Raw genomic sequence first — 24,807 nt, 5'->3', positions numbered from 1 at the left:
TTTTTGGGATGTATCTTGTGTGATTTTTTTCGAGGAATCCAATGAAGGCGGTTTGAGCCACCGCACGCTTCGGAAAATGGAGTTATGGCTGTTTTTATCCTCAATTCCCCTACATTTTTCAATGATTTCAGAAAAAAGCATGTTCGGACTTGAAAATTTTGAAACCAAATGGGTTGTATCCTATGTGGTTTTTCCCGAGGAATCCAACGAAGCCTATTTGAGCCACCGCACGGATTGGTAACAGGAGTTATGGCTGTTTTACCCTCAATTGCCCAACATTTTTCAAATAGCTCAGAAAAAGCATGTTCGGACTTGAAAATTTTGAACCAAATGAAACGTATCATGTGTGATTATATCCGAGGAATGCAACGAAGCCTTTTGACACACCGCACGCATCGGAAATAGGAGTTATGGCTGTTTTACCCTCTACTCCCTTTCATTTTTCAAAAAGTTCAGAAAAACCATGATCGGACTTGAAAGTTTTTAACCAAACAAGATTTATCTTATGCAATTTTTCCCGAGGAATCCGATGACGGCTGTTTGAACCACCGCACGCTTTAAAATATGGAAATATGGAATTTCCCTACATTTTTTTCTGAAATCATAAAAAATGTAGGGGAATTGAGGGTAAAAACAGCCATAACTCCATTTTCCAAAGCGTGCGGTGGCTCAAACAGCCTTCATTGGATTCTTCGGAATAAATCACACAAAATATGCCCCAATAGATCCAAAATTTTCAAGTCCGAACACGCGTTTTCTTAACAATTTGAAAAATGTAGGGGAATTAAAGGTAAAACAGTCATAACTCCATTTTCCGAAGCGTGCAGCGGCTCAAACCGCCTTCATTCGATTCCTCGGAAAAAAACTCCACAAAATACAACCCATTCGGTTCAAAATTATCAAGTCCCAACATGCTTTTTCTGAGCTATTCGAAAAATGTTGGGCAATTGAGGGTAAAACAGCCATAACTCCTGTTACCAATCCGTGCGGTGGCTCAAATAGGCTTCGTTGGATTCCTCGGGAAAAACCTTATAGGATACAACCCATTTGGTTCAAAATTTTCAAGTCCGAACATGCTTTTTTTCTAAAATCATTGGGGTAAAAACAGCCAAAGCTCCATTTTCCGAAACGTGCGGTGGCTCAAACAGCCTTCATTCGATTCACCGGAAAAACTCCACAAGATACAACCCATTTGGTTCAAAATTTTCAAGTCCGAAGAAGTTTTTTTCTGAAATAATTTAAAAATATAGGGTAACTAGCAAACCCGGTAAACTTCGTCTTACCATGTTTAACTTGGCGTCCATTTTTCATTTTTCCTAGTTTTCTTTACATTTCCCTTTTTCCTTTTACTCGAATCGTCCCGCTTAATTCTATCAAAATTCAACCTAAGAATTTTAACTCAACGGGTCTTTTAAAATCCATTTTTTGTAACTTGTTCCATAAATAACTGTATAATGATAACATGTATGTTTCATCCGCTGTATTTCATTTAGTAGATTAATTGCGTTTTGTTCGAGTTCACATTAAGGTTTAAACTGAAATAAAAAGTTTCTCATTTATTGGAATATATTGCTTATTAATCCTAAATTAAAATCCATATTTTCACCAAAATAATTTCCAAAAAGTTTCGCCTGATACTTAAATAATAGACTTTACACATTTCAACTTAAAATGTTTTCAAACAGCACTTGTCATAGCATTGAATCTGACGATTTTGTATACTGCAAATTCCTTTTTTATTCATGCAAAAAATGCAAATTAATTTCTTTTGAACTTTAAACCCAATGAATCAACGAAACGATTGGTTTTGAAAAGAGGAAAACATATGTTTAGATATATTCACCCATTATTTTAAAGATTCTAATTGAAGCATTGGGAAAATTTCCTGAACATTGTTGATGGTGATATGTGATTTCATTTAGGATTATGTAATATTTTTAAGATTTAATAACATTTAATTAAAAAGCAGATTTTTGAAAATTCAATAGATCGAAATGAAATATTCTGTTCAGACTTCGATGGTTTCGTGAGTTCATTTCAAAAATGAAACACCGGGGCAAATGCAAACGAATATCACCACAGTTCAACTTTCATATTTTCTGAATATAATAATATTTAAAAAAAAATATTAGTTATGTTGACAAAAAGAAATATCGAAGTATACATTTGTCCCATTTATTGGGGCAAGTGAAAACACATAGGTCTTTTTTAGATGCGTCAGTGAAAAGACTTTAAAATTAATTTAATACTTGTTCTTGTTTGTCTCTTTTATCAACTTTCATTGCTATATCCTAAGTTTTTCTCCGGAATAAATTTATGCTTGGTACTTCAATTTCACTGAATGCTGTTCAACCAAAAGACCTTGATTTACAAAGACCTTTATAATAATTTTGAATATCAGCTTCAGATTCAACACTCGGGATATCCTTTCTGGCCATTTTGAAGATAAAATTCTTAAATTATAGATGATTCATAGCTAAATGGCGCGTTTTCACTTATTCCACCTAAGAAATTACAGGAATTAATATCACTTTCACTTAATTAACACTTTCAGGTCATATTAAAAGTTCATCATAAAAATCTGCTGCCCCTGGAATATCAATCACAAAAAATCTTTTCAACAAAAAAGTGAATCAAAAGTCTCTTCTATATAGCCAAAATATGTAAAACAAAAACACACTTTTTATGTTAAGTTTGTACTTTAATTGTGTGTAAACAAACAGTAAACGTGTAAACAGTTTTTTGGTGAATGATTTAAAAAAAAGAGTTCAGTTTATTTAATCAAATTTTTTTTTGGGCCCAACAATTATTAGATGAAGAAATAATGTATACATTTTTTGTAAAAGTTGATAGTTTGCACTTGCTCTTGTCTACTATCTTATTTGAAAATTCTTCCAGAAAATGCATATCCTCACTTTTTGTCATTGGAAAGTTGATTATTTTATTAATAACTTCAATTTACGTTTGCAAAAAATCAAATAGTTCATACGGCCTTTTAAAACTTCAATTCTATCTAATCTATTTCAAAGAACAGACTCTTGTTGAGAGGACGAATGACCAAGTTGGTTAAAATCCTCTATAAATAAACAAAATAGAATAGAATAGACTCTTGTTCACTTAATGTGTCTAGCGTTCTAGGCGTATTGGATTATACGAAATTGAATGTAAAGATTCCCAATTTCTTATTTTCAAACGTACGCAAAGTGTCATAACATTATTTCATATTTATCTTTACCAAATTCATATTTTTTAGACAACAATTTACTACTTAAATTAATACGAATTTAAAATGGTTTTGATATTTGAAATCGTTTATATGGTTTTGATTCGATCGATAAAATATCAATCCGTGTCACATCTAGGCGTCATTTATTACCATGTGCTGTGTACAATAAATAAGCAAGAAAAAAAAACATCTAGGTTGCATATCGCCCTCACGTGCATAAGAAATATAGGTACTTGGTTGAGAAATAGGCGCCTAATTTTTAGATTTTTCCAGCGATCAATGATCAGTATGCTTTGGTTACTATTATCTTGTAACGACGTTTGCTAGCGACGCCTCGCCCATGCAGACGAAAAACAAACCCCTCGAAGAAAAGAAAATCTCTTAAAATGGATGCCCGACTTTTCAATTTCAGATTTTGGCAAAACAAATATTATATGTTTTATTCGATCAGCAAATTGTCAACCTGAGTCACACCTTGGCGTAATTCAAAACCATGTGCTGTAGACATGAGCTAGGAATCAAGAACAAAAAAATCACTTCAAGGCTTCATATCGCCACCACTTGCATTGAAAATATGCTTGGTTGAGAAATACGCGCCAAAATATTCTCACTGATCAGTATGCTATGCCATGGTTACTATCTTCTAACGACGTCAGGTCGCGACGCCTCGACCTTGGAGACGAAAAACAAACCGCCCAAAGGAAAAAAAAATATCAAAAAAATGGAAGCCATGACTTTTGTTTCATTCAAAAAACTACAAATTTAATTATTACTGACAACTGATGCGACTTTGTGTTATTTTTATTCGATATAAACCAATTCGCATGGCTACAGAATATTCTAAAAATAATTTCATTCGAATCGTTTGGGTCATTTCGGAGGAGTAGTACTACAAACACCGTTACAAGAGAATTTTATATAATAGAAGAAGAAGACTAGCAGACCCGGTAAACTTCGTCTTACCATGTAAAACTTGGCGTCCATTTTACATTTTTTCTTCGCTGTTTAACTTTAAAAAACCATCAAATCTAGAGTTGTTAATCGTCTCGCTTTTGTGAACATGCCCTAGTTTATTTTTACATATCCATCCTTTCCATTCACTCGAATTGTCCCGCTTAATTCTATCGAAATTAAACCTTAGAATTTAAACTCAATTCTACGGGTCTTTACATAAATTAACAAAAAAATACCTTCAATCAATCTTACATGCATCTTACATGAATTCTTTTCATTTACTTTTCTTTGATTCGGTTGCTTTGAATATTGCCGAATGGTATCAGGTATCAGCTTCCCGTTGCAAAATCGTTTTTTTCAGCACTCAATGTAACCATCAAACTTGGCAAGCTTCATGTTAAAAAAATCCACTTTTGAAACTTGTTCCATAAATAACTTGTTCCATAACTAACGAATTTATTGCATAAGACACTTTATGGAAAAAGAATTTTGAATATCGGGACAATTTTTGGAATATTTGCTCAATATTCTGCCTAACGTAGCACTTTCATCTCCCGAGTAGCTTTGGATGGTATATTTTTTAGAACTGAAGGAATAAAAAACATTAGAGAAGATTTCTTATAGCCATTTTCAAGCAGCTTTTTGTTCACTATCCTCGTCCTTGGAAGCAGTGGTATTAAGTATCTATATTTTCATCTTAATCATGTTAAAAAAAAACGCCGTTTTTTTTTCAATTTGTTCGAGCATTTCTATTTTTTTTTGTCCTAAAGGACATATCTGCCTATTTGAATCATTGTTTTCAAAGATTCTACTTGTTCCTGTTTGTCTTTTATCAGCTTTCATTGATATATCTACAGTTTTTCTCCAGAATACAATAATGCTTGGTACTTCAATTTCACTGAATACTGTTTTACCATAAGACCTTCATTTACAAAGACATTCAATCATTTTGAATATTCGCTTCAGATTTTACACTCGGGATACCCTTTCTGATCATTTTGAAGAAAAAATTCTTTAAAGGTATATGTTTCATGACTAAAACGGCGCGTTGCCACTTGTTTCACCATGTGAAATGGCAGGAGTTAATATTATTATCAACACTTTCAAGTCATAATAAAAACTGTTTGAAAAAAAATTGCATCTGCTATAAAAAAAATGCTTCTAAAATATCAATCACAAAAAAAAACTTTTCAACAAAAAAGCCAATCTAAAGTCTCTTCTGTGTAGCCAAAATATGTTAAACGAAAACAAACGTTTATGTTAAGAACGTACTTGAATTCTGTGTAAGCAAACAGTGAACCTGTAAAAAGTTTTTCGGTAAAAGATTTTAAAAAAGTTGAGTTTATTTAGTCAGATTGTTTATTTGAATCCAACCATTTATAAATGAAAAAATAATGTATATATTTTTTGTAAATGTTGAACGTTTGCACTTGATCTAGTGTATCTTTTAACCGAAAGTTCTTCTTTTTTTATTGATAATTTTTACTTATGCTTGCAAAAAATCAAAAAATTCTTTGATAATATAATCCATTTTAAAGGACAGGCTCTTGTTGACTTCATGTGTCTGTTCATTTTCAAAGGATTTTGTTGTTGTTCTGTGAATTCAAATGCGCTTGATACATCTTCAGTTAAGCACACTTGTACATGTTCGAATAATATTTACAGGCGTTTTGGATTATAAAATTGTATGTAAACCTTCCCACTTTCCTTTTTTCAAATGTCCGCAAAGGGTCATTCCATTTTTTTTATGCATCAGTACTGAATTCATATTTTTCAGACAACAATTCCTTCTTTAATTAACACGAACTTGAAATAGTTTTATTTTAAATCGTTTAATTGGTTTTGATTTGATCGACAAAATATCAATTTGGGTCACATCTAGACGACATTCATTACTATGTGGCACATAGTATGTGCTGTATAAATGATCTAGGAATCAGAAGAAGAAAAACACATCTAGGCTTCATATCGCCACCACATGCATTGAAATTATTCTTGGGTGAGAAATGCGCGCCAAAATGTTCCCACTAAACAGTATGCTATGCCATGGTTACTATCCTCTCTCGACGTTTGCTCGCGACGCCTCGACCATGGAGACGAAAAACAAACTGCCCGGCGCCCAAAAGAAAAAAAAGTTTTCTAAAAAATGGAAACCATGACTTTTATTTGATTCAAATTATTACAAATTTAATTATTACGGACAATTGAAGCGACTTTTGGTTATTTTTATTCGATATAAACCGATTCGCATGCCTACAGAATATTCTAAAAATAATTTCATTTGAATCGTTTTGGTCATTTCGGAGGAGTAGTACTACAAACACCGTTACAAGAGAATTTTATATAATAGATTGAGGGTAAAAACAGACATAACTCCATTTCCTGAAGCGTGCGGTGGCCAAAACAACCTCCATTCGATTCCTCAGAAAAAATTACACACGATAGGTCTGTTTTTGTTCAAAATTCTCTGATTCAAATCAGTGTTTTTCTAGAATGTTTACAAAATATAGGGGGATTAGGGGTTAAAAAGGCACTATATCTCCGTTCGTAAGCTTGTGCGGCGTGTGAAACTGTGTCCAATTGATTTTCCGGAAATTTTCACATAAGGAAAGTATAATTTCAAAGATTCGGGTCATGTAGGGCGAAAGATATTGATTCTCTTCACGGTTCGTACACTTTTTTCCCCATTGTGCACTGGTTAAAAAAAGTTATGTGATTCTTGTTTAGTAAAGTAATTTTAAGTTTTGCCTGGCGTCAAGTGTCATGGCCATGCAAAAATTAAAATTTCGAAAATTCCAATTGTTTTACTTTTGAAGGATGGGTATACCCAAGAAATATGTTGCAAAATACGATCGTTTTACAGGGTTGCTAGCGAACCGGGAAACCGGGAACAAAACCGGGAATTTCGGTACATCACCGGGAAAATTATCATGTTAGGAAATTTTCCACGGAGTTTCAAAGTTATTTTTAAATTGGTTTCTGAATTTAACAGCAGTTTTCGACAATCCCGACATACATTTAAATGAAGTAACACTTATTTTCGTTCATTAGTATCAAACAAAGCTTAAATAGTTTTCTCAACTCATTGCGGATCAAATACGAGATTTTGTTTTCGCTCTCAGCTTGTGTTTGCTTGCTACACTAACAAGCATATTTCAAATGTTCTAAATTTAATAATTAAACTATAATCGACAAAACTAAACACTGAACGTTTGTAACTTAATGATATTATGTTTGTATAAATTGGTCCAGTGGTTTCTGATAGATATAAAGAGTGTCGACATTCCGTGTTACTTGGGGTATGTTACCTTAAACCTACCAGTTTTAGTTTTCGGCGTCAAATGGTTCAGTATTCGATAAACACATTTCATTAAATTATTTCATACAGAAACCAAATATTTTGGTGATTTTTTTTAAGCAGAGTTACATTTTTCTTCTGAAAGAAATATCTTTTTTGCTTGGAAAAGATATTTATTTCAATGTTGTTGTTCTTGTTGTTCTGTTTTTCGTTTAATTGGCCTAAAGAGCGAAGCCTATATCGCAAATGTTTTGATTTTTTTTACTCTTCCAACGTTAAATTTTTGCTTAAAGTTTCCTGAGCTGGAATATGTGTTATATTGTGAAAATTCTGTCGAGATCTGAGGTCCCCGGTTTAGCCCTGTCTTATTCGCAATTTTCAATATTTTCACGAATCTAAAGTTCAAATGACTACAGGGCACTACTGAATTTATTTATTGTTTTGTATAAAGAAAACTATTTTTGTCTATAACCTGTCTTTGGATTTCTATAAAAAAAAATTAAACTGCGAGTAAGAAAATAACTAAACATTTCCCTCCGATCTGATGATTTTAAGTTTTTTAAGAAAATTCCTATTCAAGTTGACAAAATGATTTAATATTATATTTCGATGTATTTTCTACAGATTTCTATATGAACTGTACCATTTTTTTCTACAACTCTGTACAAATTTTAGATAAACTGGAATATTCATAGTGGCTCAAAAGAACCTCAAAACATTGAAAATTTGAAGATCGAGTCAGCTGAACCCTTTCTAGACATATTGTTCAAATTGTGGAGCAAAACAATGGATATTCCATTTTCGTTGGGTTTGCCTAAAAATTTATAAACACCTGTCAATTTGATGCAAAAAGACAACGTGTTGAAATACGTTGAAGTATTTGTCATGATTTCATACCGGTTAACAAGTTTAAAAAAAAAATTGCTAGAAATTTTAGGCCTTTATATTGGTGTTTTTTATTCGCCTTGATTTTAAATTAAAAAACGAGTATAATAAATACCGAGAAAATCATCATTTTTAACCGGAAAAAAACCGGGGGAAAACCGGGAAAAACTTTGGAACTTCAAAACGAAAAATCGCTTGCAAGCCTGTTTAGTTTGTGTGTGATCATTGAAGAGAATATATTTCATGTATTTTGCTATTATTTCTTATTTTTCATTTTTACCCTATTTGTTGTTATATGCTCAATGGAGCATATATGATCCACCTCAAAACTCCAATTTATTAACTGGATCGTTAAAGTAGACTTAAATTATGCATCTTTTGTTCTAGAAATTAAGTTGTAAATCAATATTTCTATTTAAAAAAAACGTGAAAAACCTTGTGAAAAGTAAAGGTTTAAGATTTCAAATTGAAATACAAGGTTCAGATCCCAGATTCAAAATTATATTTAGTTTGTAGGTTAATTGTGAGAACTTTCAATTGGCCGATATTGAATCTTCTTCAGATTAGTTGGATTTTCTACACAAATACGTCATTCATTCCGATGTACAATTTCTTATTCGAAAAATGAACACTGGACGCTCACTTGCTTTTTTACAATTGACGTCTGTTTTTTGCGGGAAAATCATTTACTGCATCAAATGATCAAAGGATTAATCGAATCGAAACAGTCTTCACCTAATTTTCCGAAAATAAGTTTATTGTTTCAGACATGATATTGGCTTAAATCATTTTTATAAGTTTGAAAATTCATTGGGCATTTTTATTGATAACTGTGCAAATTCTATCCAAATCATTTCGAAAGATTAAAATTCGTGAAGAAACAAATCATGCTGTGTTGTTTCGTGATGATTTTATGGGATAAAACCTAACTGATTTTAAAACGTTGTCATGTCGGTGTTTATGTTTATTCAGCTACGCAAAAGGGTTTATGTAGCACTTTTTTCATTACAGTAATGAATTCATTTGAATGCCAAGAAAAGTGTCCAGTTAACAACACGAATAACTCAAATAGTACACTAATTAGTTCAACACAGATTGCGCATAGATAACAGAGATGTGTTAATCGCAGCGCCACTACAATACGCACTTATTCGTACCGGCTACTTTAATGAATATTGATTATTATCTCTCTCTCTTAACAACGTTGACTACACCATTGAAAGCACATTCCAGGAGCCAACACTTGTTATTTTCGTACTAAAGTATTAAACACTTTTGCTATCTGATAGTAAAGATACATTTGAACAATGCTTAAAAGGGTCTCTTTGAAAGTAAACTTGAACATAGAAATATAATATAACTTATGAACTACACCAAATCCTCATTAAATCCAAATGGTCGCAATTTAGCTACACATCACCTTTCAACAACCTCAATCACAGCTTATCGAGAGCTCATAAAAGATTCCGAAAAAAAACCTTGCACCAATTCACCAGGATTATTTCGACTAAGGGGTATTACCGTCAAGATTCGAATTCGCGAATGTACTAAATTATTTCACATCGCATGCGTTGTATATAATACGAGATTCTATTGATAGTACACTGAGGTTTTTTTTTACGCGGTATTATGTCCCGCGTAAAAAAAAATCCGCGTAAAAAAAAACCGCGTTAATTCGAAAATCCGCGTAAAAAAAAACCGCGTTAATTCGAAAATCCGCGTAAAAAAAAACCGCGTTAATTCGAAAATCCGCGTAAAAAAAAACCTCGTTAATTCGAAAATCCACGTAAAAAAATCCCAAAATTCGAAAATCCACGTAAAAAATCCTTTTAATTAAAAAAATCGCGCAAAAAAGCACGTTACTAAAAAAACGCGTAAAAACCATGATTATTTAAAAATTTGCGTATAATGATAGTTTATTTTTATGATAAAAAACAAAATCAATTAGATTAATAGAATAGTAGAGTATAGTGAGGCTTATTTGACAGTGTGGAATTCAGATCGTCTCATGTCTCATGTCTCAAGTCTCACATTCCATGTCTCAGGTCTCATGTCTCAGGTCTCTATTCTCATGTCTCATGTCTCAGGTCTCATGTCTCATGTCTCAGGTCTCAGGTGTCATGTCTAATGTCTCGGGTCTCATGTCTTAGGTCTCATGTCTCATGTCTCATGTCTCAGGTCTCATGTCTCAGGTCTCATGTCTCAGGTCTCATGTCTCAGGTCTCATGTCTCAGGTCACATGTCTCAGGTCTCATGTCTTAGGTCGTATGTCTCATGTCTCATGTCTCAGGTCTCATGTCTCAGGTCTCATGTCTCAGGTCTCATGTCTCAGGTCTCATGTCTCATGTCTCATGTCTCAGGTCTCATGTCTCAGGTCTCAGGTCTCATGTCTCAGGTCTCAGGTCTCATGTCTAATGTCTCAGGTCTCATGTCTTAGGTCTCATGTCTCATGTCTCATGTCTCAGGTCTCATGTCTCAGGTCTCATGTCTCAGGTCACATGTCTCAGGTCTCATGTCTTAGGTCGTATGTCTCATGTCTCAGGTCTCATGTCTCATGTCTCATGTCTCCTGTCTCAAGTCTCGAGTCTCATGTCTCATGTCTCCTGTCTCAGATCTCGAGTCTCATATTTCAGGTCTCAAATCTCAGGTCTCATGTCTCAGGTCTCAGGTCTCAGGTCTCAAGTCTCAGGTCTCAAGTCTCAGGTCTCAGGTCTCAGATCTCATGTATCACGTTCTTAGTCTCAGAGCTAAGATTTTCTCAACTACAAAAAGATCCTAAGTGTTTTCCTTTGAAAAAGTCTTTAAATATTTTCTCTCAAAAACCGCGTTAATTCGAAAATCTGCGTAAAAAAAAACCGCGTTAATTCGAAAATCCGCGTAAAAAAAAACCGCGTTAATTCGAAAATCCGCGTAAAAAAAGCCGCGTAAAAAAAAACCGTGTAAAAAAAAACCGCGTAAAAAAAAACCTCAGTGTAGATACCCGGGAGGGCTGAACAATTCGTTTGACTTTGTGTGAATTGATAAAAACAGCTAATCGGGAGCTGATTATCGACAATTGCACCTAGACAGCGTTAAACTCCAATCGGTGGGAAATGGAATGTTTTCATTTCCATGCTTCTGTTTACGTCCATGCGTTCTCATCTGACCCAAGTGGCTATCGTGCATCCTTCATACACTCTCGGCATTCGAGTGCAATTTTTCTCTCAGTAAAATCAGTTAACATTTAATTTTTTAAAATTTGTTAATAACTGTTTATCGATTACTAAGCTCTGTTTAGCTTTTCAAAATATTATTCATATTCAGCCTTTGCAAATCCAAACTTTTGTTCTTAAGGTTTGAGTGCAATCTTTAACCGAACAATTCGGGTAGGTCAGTTAGTATTTTTCCAACGCTCACTCGTTATCGGTTGTTAATTTGATGTACAACACTCTTCAAGCAAGCTATATGTATGACTTGATACCAAATTTGACATCATGGATATTGAGTACGGTTGCACTTCACGTGGAGGTAAAACGGCATCTGTTTGCTGCTTTAATCAATCAAGAGTACAGCCAATATTTTGAAGATAGGTCTTTGTGAATGAACGAATGAGACTCTCGGAAGATTCAACCAACATATCGAAAAAAAATAGTCAAATTTAATACAAAAATTAGCTACATCAGAATATTCAAGGACAAGCTACAATTGCGCAACTTTGAATCGATGACTTCAGTTGTTAATTTTACCAAACTAGTCGTAACGAAATACTTTGATGATCCATTGATATAAACTATTTCTTCCACCAAACTTCTGTTGTTTGTGCTTAAACCAACTATTTTCGTTTTTTTCTTTTGATAAAACCGGCGTTACAAAATTTTGGTAACCGTTGATGAACTGGCGAGTCTTTTTAGGAAAATTAGCTACCAGTTCTTGGATGCGGGATTCCTAAGCATCATTCGCCTTGCCCTGTCCTATATTCGAGCTGAGGAGTCGGGGTCGGAGTCCAGGACTACCCTGTATCAGACACCTGAAAGGGATGTCCTAGAAGCCGTTGAAGGCGATAAAACTTGCAGGAGTTGGGACATTGATGAAACTAAGAAACTAAACTAAGAAATTGGTATAAAACAACACCGAGAGGAGTAGGCGTTCTTCAGACAAAATTACCAACCAGTCGGGTCTGGCTGAGCTGTTGGTGAAAGATGAGAGTATTATGAGACTACAACCATAGACTTTCTATAAAAGTGCCCTGATAGGCATCAAGAGCCAATCATAGGGAAGTTATGAATCGTCGAGGATACATTGATACTCGCCATGGAACGGATAAATTTTCCTGAACGCTCAAACAGGTATTTTGAAACAGCTATCAAAATGGAACGTCGGTTAACTGCACTGCAATGGCATTTTAATGAGAGAGGAACAACGGTCAGGAGAACTTCCATGAACAGAAAGTTATTATAAGCTGAAGTAAAACGTGATGGGTGAAGAAGAAGGTTGTTCTGAAGTATACGCCCAAGTAACCATAAGCACTAAAGCTTTGCATTTTTATAGCTTGACACCAGCATTCCAGTGCTAAATAACACTATATTAGCACATCAAGTGCAACTTTGCATTACAACAGCCCTTCAAGTGCTATACTGCGTTATACCACTCTTTTAAAATGCAACTAGCATTTTATCAGCTTTGCAAAATGCTTTTGAAATGCAACATAGCTCCAATTCATAATAACAAATGCTATATTTTATAAGCGTTAAACTGGCATCACACAAGGTTGCTTTAATGCTTTTATGCACTTTGTAAGCACTACAGTGGCATTAGGCTAAAGCACATTAGCACTGATTGATGCTGAATTAATGGAAATTTAGGGCACCGGTTGCTAGAAATTTTATTCAAATAGGCCTTTTTTCAAAGATTTAACGCGCACTTGATAGGTTCACAAGCAGAGTCAATGTCAAGTGGCAGAGCCATAGATGTCATGAGTTCGATTCCAGGTAATCTTCACCCGAAAAATGAAACAATATCATGTAGGAAATTCAACCTGATAGATCCCCTTAATATGCATAAGCGAATATAAACAAATAACAAATTTAGCATCATGGAAAATGAAAAACTTGCGTTCTTCATTTTACTTTTCAACAAAATATCGGTTGTAGATACAACAACGGCCAGGCCAACCATGTGATGAGATATTATGTTTTCCTATGGGAAGTTTTGCTTCTGTTACACAGACTACAACGATGTCTAGGCCGAGCTGTGTCGGCTTTTTAACATTGGAATTGGATAGCAACATCCAGTGCGTATTCATTATGCTATCATTCTTTCTGTGCAGAATGTGCGTGCCCTTTTCTCATGACGCAATTTAGGATTATTCGTATGGCCGTTTCTCATACTCGCTCATGAATTATTTTGTTATACGTGCAACCAGAAACCCATCTGGTAGAATCTTGTGTTTTGCTGTCTGTGATTATATTGTTCACAAACGAATAGCGAGCAGTGAGTTATGAATATCTCTGGCCTCGTCGCTGAGTGAGCGTCCTAGACTACCGCTACCCTAAAAGTACGGTCGAAAGGCCTAGGTGAGAACTAAGTGACTAGAAAGAGTGCGAGTTCATAGTAAGCATCCCCTTTATCCAACCAGGCTTCGACCTTGATTCATCAAAATAGAAGGTCAAAATGAGTACATCTAGAGAGAATCTTCGTCTAGGTGCATTGCCGTGGAGAACACTGCTAGGGCGAATATCTCTTCCATATTTTTTAACTTTTTTGATTTATGTCTAAAAGTTCGATTTATGTTAAATATATGTATGTTGGTAATCCAACATGGGTGCACGGATTCACCGCAGTTTCTGCCTAAGTATGTGCTCACATGCATTCTTTAGGTTAAGTTCGAAAAATTTTCAATGCAGAGTCGCCATACCCAAACCCCATGGCTTCGTATGAACTGTTATGGAGTGAATTGCGTGTGTTGAGAAGGTATATTAGTTTGGGGCAAGGAGTCAATCAGTTGAGCTAGTTTACTTACAGGTATTCCCGCATCCTTGTATATACCTGGCCAGCCGGCAATTGATTGAACATTCCTATTATATAGTCGGTTATAGAATGGAACACATCTTACCCGTCGTCCGCTTGTGGGATTCAAACCCAAAAGTTTTTCTTGCCGGTTTCGGGAATTGAACCCAGTATGCCTGGCATACCAAAACCAGACTCGCGCCAGCTTATCCGCAAGACCACATCGGTTCGATTAATAGTAAAATCACAGACAAACAGACGGGACACTCTGTTTCCGGTTTTCGCAAACCGGTTAAAGATTTCTCGAAGCTAGGCAATGTCGCCACCAGGGTGCACTAGTATTAATATGAATGAACTTTCGCATCATAGTAGCAGTTTGTTTTTAATATTCCCATGGAGCCTTAAACACATCAAACTTGAAAGTCAACAAAGCACGTCGTCTCTATATAATATATGTTAAATAGTGTTTCAAGTTTTTTAGTTGAAAATTCCCAAAAACCCCAAAGAAACTTCACTTCTAGTGTCCATGTACCTTTCATTCAAACGGATCCTTATTTTATACGAAAGAGGTGGTACCTGATAGTTGCTGCTGCAGTGTTCCTTTTGATACCTCAACAAACGATTGTTCATTTTTTTCAGGCAGGAATCAGGAAAAATCGTCAACCGCTGTCGAGTGTACGAACCAGCTCAGTGATTTCTTTTATGTCCAATTGGCAAAAGTTGATGAATGGAATATTTCAACTCAAGAAAATAAGGATTATAATAAGGGACAAAACAATTCGGTTTCTCATATTCTTATAATCTGAGGTGTTTTGCAAAGAAAATACAAAGGAAGTTTCCTATTGCAAATGACTTTTTCAATCAAATACCTATTAAGGCTGTTTATTTTTTTTTTAAACACATGACTAAACAAGACTTAAAAAGTTTCTGTTGATCCCGAATCTTACACGCTCAAATTTTTTTAAACATTAATAACTTTTATTGAACCATTTTATGAGATTTCCGATAGAACTGCGATTATTGTTGTTGTTCAACCACTGTTTACGGTTCAATTTCAAGCATTTTAGAAGTTCTGAGGAAGAATGTAAAAAATGGTTAAATTTCAACCGCAATAAGCAAGAAAAACAGTTGCCATCTTTGGACGCGCCGATAACAAATTTTTGTTTTTTACTGCTGTGCGTCGAATCGACTGAATGTTGAAGTAAATTTTCTCACTTCAGGGGAACAATCAGATTAAAAAGTTTGTAAGTATCTGCTAGAATGAACTAATTTGTTAAATTACTTTCAAACTTCCTCCAAACCCCCCGCGTCACTAACATTTTTTCTCTCTCAAACAGGACAACCGGTAAATGAAATTTTCTACCATTGGACGGATCACAGGCTGCTTCATATGGATCCGCATCAGGAGCTTCCAGAGTAATTCTGCAGTAACAGAATCGGATGCTCCGCAGTCCCCGCAGACCAGAAAGCATTCAGCGCTTCATCCGGAAATAGTGGCATAAGAAGTAGAGGAAAATAAAATTACAAAAATCGTAATTGTATCATATTGATAAATATATTATAAAATATAGGTACTATTCATGAAACTCTGATTGATTCTTGTTGTTCTTAATTCATTAAAATCATTTTTCCCTGAATTTATTTCATTTTCACTTTTTTTGACCATGCTTGAAAAATAACCATAATCCAAGTTCTCCCCGGAATCTCATTTTATGAGTTTTCACTGAAAACTCATAAAACGACTTGATCCACAAAACTGTCATTATGGTTATTTTTCAAGCATTTATGGTTCAATATGGCCGAGCGTGTATTGGTTAAGCAACTGCCCAGAACCAAGAAAAACACAATCATGTGAATTATTTTCTGTTTAATTTAAGAAAGGATTCTTTGGAGGTCCAGCGTCCAATAGTTTTTTTGTGTAGATAAATTCTGATACCAAAATTGTTTTAGGGAAAAGTCTTCATTGGTGAACGTATTTTATCAGTTGACTGTAACTCTTTGTAAAATTCTAACCAGAGTATTATTTAATCGAATCAGATGTATGATAATAGATGACGAGTATGACACAAATGTGGTAATTAGAAAATTGCATTTTTCTGCAATCATTTATTAATGGCTTCCAGCACTTACGAGAAAACAAATTTCCGAGCACCGTTAGGATTTTAGGTATCAAAAAGTAGGTAAAAAGCACTTTCTGAATTGGACTTGATGTCAAAAATAATCCAAATCTGTTTGTTTACATTATTTTATGAAAAGTTTGTTTTCGTGGGTATCATGATGGTTCCACATTTTCCTAACCGGTTCACGGCTGTATTTTGTCATAATAAACAATTTCGACACCAGATGGCAATGCAAGCAGTTTTGCGAAAAAAGTTTAGATTTTGCTTCGAAGTGTCATGTCTGTTTGTCTGTGGTAAAATCATTAAAATACTTCCAATGCATTTAAAGAGTAAAATAAAAAGGCTTAGATGAGCTAAATATCACCGTATGGCAAGGTTGCCGATAAAAATTCTGTGTTTTGTCGAAAAAAGAATTCGGACTTTCTTGTTTTTACCCAAAAATTCTGTTATAGTTTTCTGTGACTCTATTTCCGAAAGTTTAATTGAAAATTCATGAAAAATTGGGTCTTTGTAATTTCACTTGAGCAAAATTAATCAACCTTTCTAGTCTTATCATATTTTTCCATCATATTTATCCATACTTTACATCCAAAATTAAAATGTTGGAAACACGTACAAAATTTAAAAAAAATACCGTGAAATCTGTGAATATTCCCAAAATTCTGTGTTCTGTGACACAGATTCTGTGATGAAAATACAGAATTTTCTTTTTTTTTTTGCCACCTTTCCATATGGTATTCTGACAGTTTTGAATCGAAAAAAAAAAACATTTTTTTCATTCCGATATTACAGTTTCTTTTCTCGTTATCATCTACATTTTAGAAGCTTAAAATTATGATGTATTACTTAATATCAAAAATTTCGTTAAAAAAATAAATTTATAAAAAAAAATTATAATCGCGTCAGTTACAATTTTCGTTTCCGAACGGTATGTTTGATCAAATGGCACCCCTTTAAGATAGACTAAACCAAAAAAAAAATCATTTTTGAAACGGCTGAACAGATAAATCCGTTGTTTGTCTTGAATTTCAAACGGGTTCCCGTAACAACTTTTCTCCATGATTTCAGTAAAGATGATAAGGAATCAAGAATGAGCACAATCGGAGTTTCCCATTCAAGCCGATGCCCTTCTGAGCATATCATATTTTTCCTTTACAAATTATCATCATGCAGGGCGGGGAATATGTATAACAAACTATTAAAAGCGTAGCAAAAACCAGACCAAGATGGCACCTTCAACTGGCATAGCTACCTATTTCTTGACAACATTCAATGGCATTTTGATATGGTAGCCCGTAGGTAGAATATCATTTTCACATTACACTCTAAGTACACAGTTCAGAACGGGTTTCTTTCTTATGTTCCTTACTTGATATCAACAACTAAAGCCTGCAAAATTTACGATGTGTCCAGATTATTAGAATGATGTTGACTAAGCTGAGTTCGAGAATTTTTTTTACTAGCAGTTCTATTTTGAGACCCAAGAATTAACTTTTGAAATTTATTCAAAAACGTTAACTCTTTTTGGCAAAACTGTAGAATATTTCCGAAGTATATTAGAGGGAAGTGTTCCTAAATGCGCATAGCGGGTAATATGCGGATAGAGGAGGAGCAGGCTATATGCGTCTCTTAAGCAAAATACTGATTTTATCAAATATTCCATCAAATATGTGTATAAAAACTATATACACAACTGTATACATATGTACATATGTGTTTTCCATACGTTGAAGTAATTTTTAAGTTGAAGTCTCCTTCAGTTTTCGAGAAAATGATTTTATTTTAAAAGTTGTCTAAATTGTCGAATCTCAAACCATGCGGGCTTAATGTACCTTTTTTATGTTTTGCACAGAATTTTAGTTCTCTGGCAATATTTTAGAATAATTTTATTGAAAATGCTTGAAACTGATATTTTTCATTAGGCATAGCTGTAATTTTATGACAATTTATGTTTTTTTAATTTAAATTTAAAGGATAGAAAAAAAGTAAGGGTTGCCATATCATGGAATCAGTTCATTCATTAAAAAACTATCAAATCTATTTTGAGATCTACAATTCTCTTTTGAGGTGTTGATAAAGGCATTTTACAAACATGATAGGGGCATACAAAAACTCTTTCTTATTCCCCTTTCTAATCATTATTAAACCTTCATAAAAGCTTAAATTTGCTGTATTTTTTCAGGGTAGCCAGCGAACCGGGAAAACCCCGGGAGTTGAAAATGGGACCGGGAAAACCGAGAAAAAACTGGAAATTTCAAATCAAAACCAGGAAAATTATTCATGGATTATTTTTCCCCATACAGTAGGTTTTTTTTTGCACAGATATACGTACCGCGTAAAAAAACCGTGCAAAAAACCGTGTTAATTCCCGAAAACCGTGTATAAAAAACCGTGCTAATTGCGGAAAACCGTGTAAAAAAGACCATTCAAATTCTGCAGCTCTGAAACTTGAAACAATTTTCACTAAAGGGATCTCAAGTTGAAATCTGAGCTAAACTAATTTCTCGCGGTACTAACACTAGTAGCTTGTACTAGCGAACTCGCGACACTTTTTTTCGTCACCTACAAGTCAAACCATTTCACTAGAAGAGTCGCAAGTTGAAATCGGAGCTAAACTAATTTCTCGCGGTACTAACACTAGTAACTTGTCTCAGGTCTAAGGTCTAAAGTCTCATGTCTCAGGTCTCATGTTTCATGGCTCTTGTCTCATGCCTCAGCTCTCACGTCTTATGTCTTATGTCTCATGTCTCAGGTCTCAAGTCTCAAATCTCATGTCTCTAGCCTCAGGTCTCAGGTTCAAAGTCTCATGTCTCAGGTCTCATGTTTCATGGCTCTTGTTTCATGCCTCAGGTCTCATATCTTATGTCTCATATCTCATGTCTCAGGTCACAAGTCTCATATCTCTTGTCTTAGGTCTCATGTATCACGTTCTTAGTCTCAGAGCTAAGATTCTCTCAACTTCAAAAATTTTGTTTCCCGTTCAAAAGGCTATTTTCTGTCCAAAACCGCGAAATCCGTGTAAAAAAACTCGTGTAAAAAAACTTTGGTTTATATGTATAAACCTATTATTTCCGAAAATTCATTCATTTAATTCATGCATTTATCTTCATCAGAAAAATGCCTGGAAAAGTCGGGATTTTTTTTAATTTTCTAATTCAGCACATACATTTGTCGAACAAAGAAACGTCGTAGAAAATTTCTTAGCATAGCTTAGCTTAGCTTGTTTGACTCATATCCACTAGGGTGTTCCAAAATTGCATAACTTCTGGGAATCTGGGGGCTCACCCTCCAAATGGTAGATCAGGATGTGGAGAACAAACTTTTGTATGGGGCCGACTAAAAAAAATCATGTTTAGAGGTTCCGCAAGTGCGATCTTTGAAAAAAGTCCACTTTGAAAATATTTGATTTTAATTGCATTCTGGGTTAAAAATTTTTCACAAAATTTATATATTTTATTTTTTTAAATTTTGTTTGGATTAAATACTACACGTCAAAAATGAAAAATGAACCTAATTTGTGTCAAAATGAAAAATAAGCCAGCTATTTTCATGAAAAAAAATTTTTTTGGTCCAAAAATTTTTGTTTTCAACTGACCAAAATGTGTACCAAACGTAAAATATTTTTGATACCAATGCCACCAAAAGATGCAATTTTTGTGCATTTAAACTTTGCTGAACAAAGCATGTTGTTTGTAGCATCGTGTGAAGAGCTATTCACAGTTTAATCCTTAAAAAAAATCGCAATTTTGAATATTTTTTATTTAATTAATCAAATTTTTCTTAATAAATACCTACTTTAAAATCAAAATACTTGCAAAAAAAGACTTTGATGGTTTAAGGTAATCATCAGAAGGTCATATGCCAAATTTGAGCGGAATCGGACAACAGGAAGGGGTTGTACTGAATCTCAAGTGTAAAAGGGATTCTGAGCCATAGTGTTCTGAAGAAGCATAAAAAGCTGGTTTTTCATCAAACATTTTTTCTTTACGAATCGAATGCTTGATTATGTTGATTTTAATAAAATTTCAACTAAGACTAACATTTCACCTGAAGACTGCAACTCGATTGGGCTTAAAACAAAAAAGTTATGGCTATTCAAAGATTGTATTTTTGTGGCAAATTGTTGTTTAATACACAATGAGTACATTTTACTCATTGCGTTTTACAGATCAATTTGCGACCAAAGTACAATCTTTGAACAGCCATAACTTTTTTGTTTTCAGTCCAATCGAGTTGCAGTCTTCAGGTGAAATGTTAGTCTTAACTAAAATTTTATTAAAATCAACATAATCAAGCATTCGATTAGTAAAGAAAAAAATGTTTGATGAAAAACCAGTTTTTTATGCTTCTTCAGAACACTATGGCTCAGAATCCCTTTTACACTTGAGATTCAGTACAACCCCTTCCTGTTGTCCGATTCCGCTCAAATTTGGCATATGGTCTTCTGATGATTACCTTAAACCATCAAAGTCTTTTTTTGCAAGTATTTTGATTTTAAAGTAGATATTTATTAAGACAAATTTGATAAATTAAATAAAAAATATCTAAAATTTCGATTTTTTTTAAGGATTAAACCGTGAATAGCTCTTCACACGATGCTACAAACAACATGTTTTGTTCAGCAAAGTTTAAGTGCACAAAAATCGCATCTTTTGGTGGCATTGGTATCAAAAATATTTTACGTTTGGTACACATTTTGGTCAGTTAAAAACAAAATTTTTGGACCAAAAACATTTTTTTTCATGAAAATAGTTGGCTTATTTTTCATTTTGGCTCAAATTTGGTTCATTTTTCATTTTTGACGTGTAGTACTTAATCCAAACAAAATTAAAAAAATATAAAACATATAAATTTTGTGGAAAATTTTAAACGCAGAATAAAATTAAAATCAAATATTTTCAAAGTGGACTTTTTTTCAAAGATTGCACTTGCGGAACCTCTAAGCATGATTTTTTTTAGTCGGCCCCATACAAAAGTTTGTTCTCCACATCCTGATCTACCATTTGGAGGGTTAGCCCCCAGATTCCCAGAAGTTATGCAATTTTGGGACACCCTAATATCCACCTTAAATCATTCAACCCGAAATGCTTCTCTAACATTGTGTCTAATATTATAATTTTTTGATTATTTGAAACAAAAAATAATTGAATACATTTCGAGCTCCATGATCGCTGGCGTGGCTAAGTAGAACGAGTTCCACATCGCCAGTGGTTGCTACTCCGTGATTGATCGAGGCCATCAATTTTGTGCAAGGGCCAAAAGAATGCAGCTTGGGATTAGCAATTCCTTCTCACTGCACCAAACTCATGCTCTCCCTTTAAAAATGATCAATAACGACGCCGGCCACGTCCTAGTAGTCAATGAGGGGTGAAGGAAGGATTGTTAGTGAGATACTTTTTAGGATCAACTATAAATCCGTCGTTCCAGTTTTCTTCAAAAGCTTGTTTTGAAAAATTCTGAAACAATGATAAGTCAGTTTCACCAGCTATAGAAACCGTCTATACGTCTGCGAATCTATATTCAAGTATCTCAGAAAGGGTTGTGTTATTAAGGGAGAGGTTTGGATCAGGAGCCATTTTTGGAAAATGGTGCGATCTTCGTTTTACCTACACTCCCTTAGCTCCTAGACATTTCCCGAGAATTCTCCTCTTAATACCTATGGACTAAGGAGTGTTATTAATTTGAATATCCAACAATCAAATAATTGGAAAAGGAATCATTCAAATTTCTCACAAGCAAGCTGTTTCTCTCATTAAAATCTCTGTAACATCATCCTAGCAAATCAATTTTTTGTTGGACTAACTACTGTAGATCTACTTTTTATAATCTACACTTTTAACAATAACAACAAACAATACAAGAATCATGTTCAAAATTTTTAGATATTTGAATTTCAAATCGAATACCTAATATGCACCGTAAATCTAACAATAATTTTTTGTCTTATCCTATCAATTGCAATCTTCTACAATGCGCTCAAATTCTAATTGAATAGAATACATCTCAGAAGAAATTTAAAATTATTAAAAAAAAACATTATTATTTTAAAACTTGTTTTTTGGCAATGTTGAACTGCGTAAAAAACTAAACTTTAAACGTAACCATTAATTTAAAATTTCATAAATCAAAATTTTAACTCATCCCTGTCTAAACCTCAATTGATGGAATACGGAGAGAATGAGATCCGATGAGATTGCAAAGTTGAGCCTTTCCCTTCTAATTTTTCTATAAAAGCTAACAAACATAATGTTTTCTTTTTAAACGGTTGCAATCGCCAAAATTTAAAAATGTTACCAGAAGTTCAATTTTCTACAAATATATCTGAATAACTGATAAAATGTTTATCTTGGAGCAAAACATTAAATTTTTCAATGATTTTTTAAAACATCATTGAAGAATGTTGTTTTAACAATTAATCATTAGTTTATTTTTGGTCCAGCTATTCAAATTCATAAAAAAGACATAATCGAATGATAATAAAATGCAACTGAGAACAATAAAATTAAAATATAATTGATTTCGTTACTTATTTATCTTTTTAAAATCTGGATGTGAGTAAGTGCAGGTTCCATCGCCATACCTCGATCCCGATAACACCTCATTTCAAACTGCCGTACCACCATCACTTTTTGGTCCAGAACCGGGTAAAGAGGTTTCAATCTTGTCACTAGTGGAACTCTTACTATTCTTCTGTAAAATTTGGGCCACCAAATCTGCTCATTTTATACTCAATCGAGGACAAGTTTGAAATTTTCGACAAATTTCCATCAGCTTGTTGAAACACGTCCAGAAACATCGTAGAAAATTTCTTGACCATAAACTATTTCTTAGCTCACGCATATTGTGAAGTCCTTACTCAGTCGACTAATTTTCTGAAAAGCTATTTTTTTGTCTTATGAGGAAAGGTTGTTTTAATTAAATTGAATAATGAGATTTTTTTGTCCTGACTTTACTAATTTTCAGCTGTTTTCAATTGAGTTTACGGTACTTTTATTTAAAAAAAATACAAATTTATTCATAACCATACTTCATATTTTCGTTTGATTGGAAGTATATCAACAAAACTTATAAAAAAAATCAAATTTCTTTGTTTTTTTATAGACTTACTCACTAAAAATTATCCAAAACTATCAATACGTAAGTTCAAAAATCGAATTTCTGATGAACGACCTAACCTCGAAGCTCTTACCTTATTTGATTTCAAAAATATTTTCTTAGATAATTTAGCTCAATTTTTACTTTTGAAAATCGTTAATTGTCCCATGCGGGAAAAATGCCGGAAACAATAAAAAAAGTTGCCACCATTTTATTCCGTTGATTGATAAACGCACAGGAACCAGAAGATGTAACAAGATACCAAGTTTATGTGTGATACTTGTTCAAATTTTTTGCTCAAACTAGTAGGATTTCAAATTAAAAATCAAATAAAAACCATTCATCTTTTAAATAGGAGTGAAAATTGAGAATTTAAATTTAGATAAATGAACCAGAATTTAGGTACATAAATAGATTGAGGAATCTAGAACTCAGCATATTCTAAATAAGGTTTCAAGGTATTGATTCAAAAACATGATTCAGTTTATCAGTGATTCAGTATTCAATATGAGAACCGAAAAAAAATTTCAGATTGCTTAGCACGAATAAGGTTCATCGGAATCTGTTTTAAGAACTTAGAAGTAAAATGTTGGAATATCAATCAGTAGATTTCAGTAAAATTCAGTATTTCAACTTAAAATTTCAAAAGTAATATATATGTACATGGCATCATATTAAAATTATAATTTATCTCATGCAAACAATAAAAATAAAGTATTTTCCCTTATGAAAAGCGAGGATTGTGTGAAAGACTGGAAAGAAGAAAACAATTTTCGGCTAAGGTTAGGACAACTAGAATTATTTTCTTACCGTATAACCATCACTGTAATTTCAATATCTAACCTTTGAGTTTCAAGATAAAACTAAATAAACAAATAAGTCCTCACACCTTTACGTTCAACTTGCATAAACTTATCTTCATTTTTGGTCAAAAACCCTGATGGACAAATTTATTTGCACATTTTCAAACAGAGGAAACCATAAAATCTCAATCAAGAAAACCGGGAAAAAACCGGGAATTTGAAAATGGAAGCTTGCTGGCCACCCTGTTATGTTCATCTGAATAAGCGCATTCAGTCTGCCTGGTTTCGGAAATCGGTTATTTCAATGGTTAGATTTCAACACAAAAAAGTGCTACAATGTATAGAAAACAGATGTCTGCTCATATGCATTCAGTTTTTGGACATTTATCTAGCGGAATATTGGTCCTTTGCTAAGTATGCGCATTTAGCCCGCTTTTCCCC

General features: G+C 33.7%; 1 protein-coding gene across 1 annotated transcript in view; it reads right to left on the bottom strand.

Annotated features, from left to right (window-relative positions):
* Positions 1-9,903, bottom strand: part of LOC129748456 (phospholipid-transporting ATPase ABCA3-like) — a 30,390-nt gene extending 20,487 nt beyond the window's left edge. The window contains exon 1 of the mRNA XM_055743098.1: positions 9,784-9,903. The gene's annotated coding sequence lies outside the window, so the exon portion shown is untranslated. The remainder of the gene's footprint in view (positions 1-9,783) is intronic.
* Between the last annotated feature and the right edge of the window lie 14,904 nt (positions 9,904-24,807).

This window comes from Uranotaenia lowii, chromosome 2, assembly GCF_029784155.1.
Source record: "Uranotaenia lowii strain MFRU-FL chromosome 2, ASM2978415v1, whole genome shotgun sequence".
In the NCBI taxonomy this organism is placed as follows: domain Eukaryota; kingdom Metazoa; phylum Arthropoda; class Insecta; order Diptera; family Culicidae; genus Uranotaenia; species Uranotaenia lowii.
The sequence above is the reverse complement of the archived record's forward strand: the minus strand, read 5'-3'. Positions and strand labels throughout refer to the sequence as shown.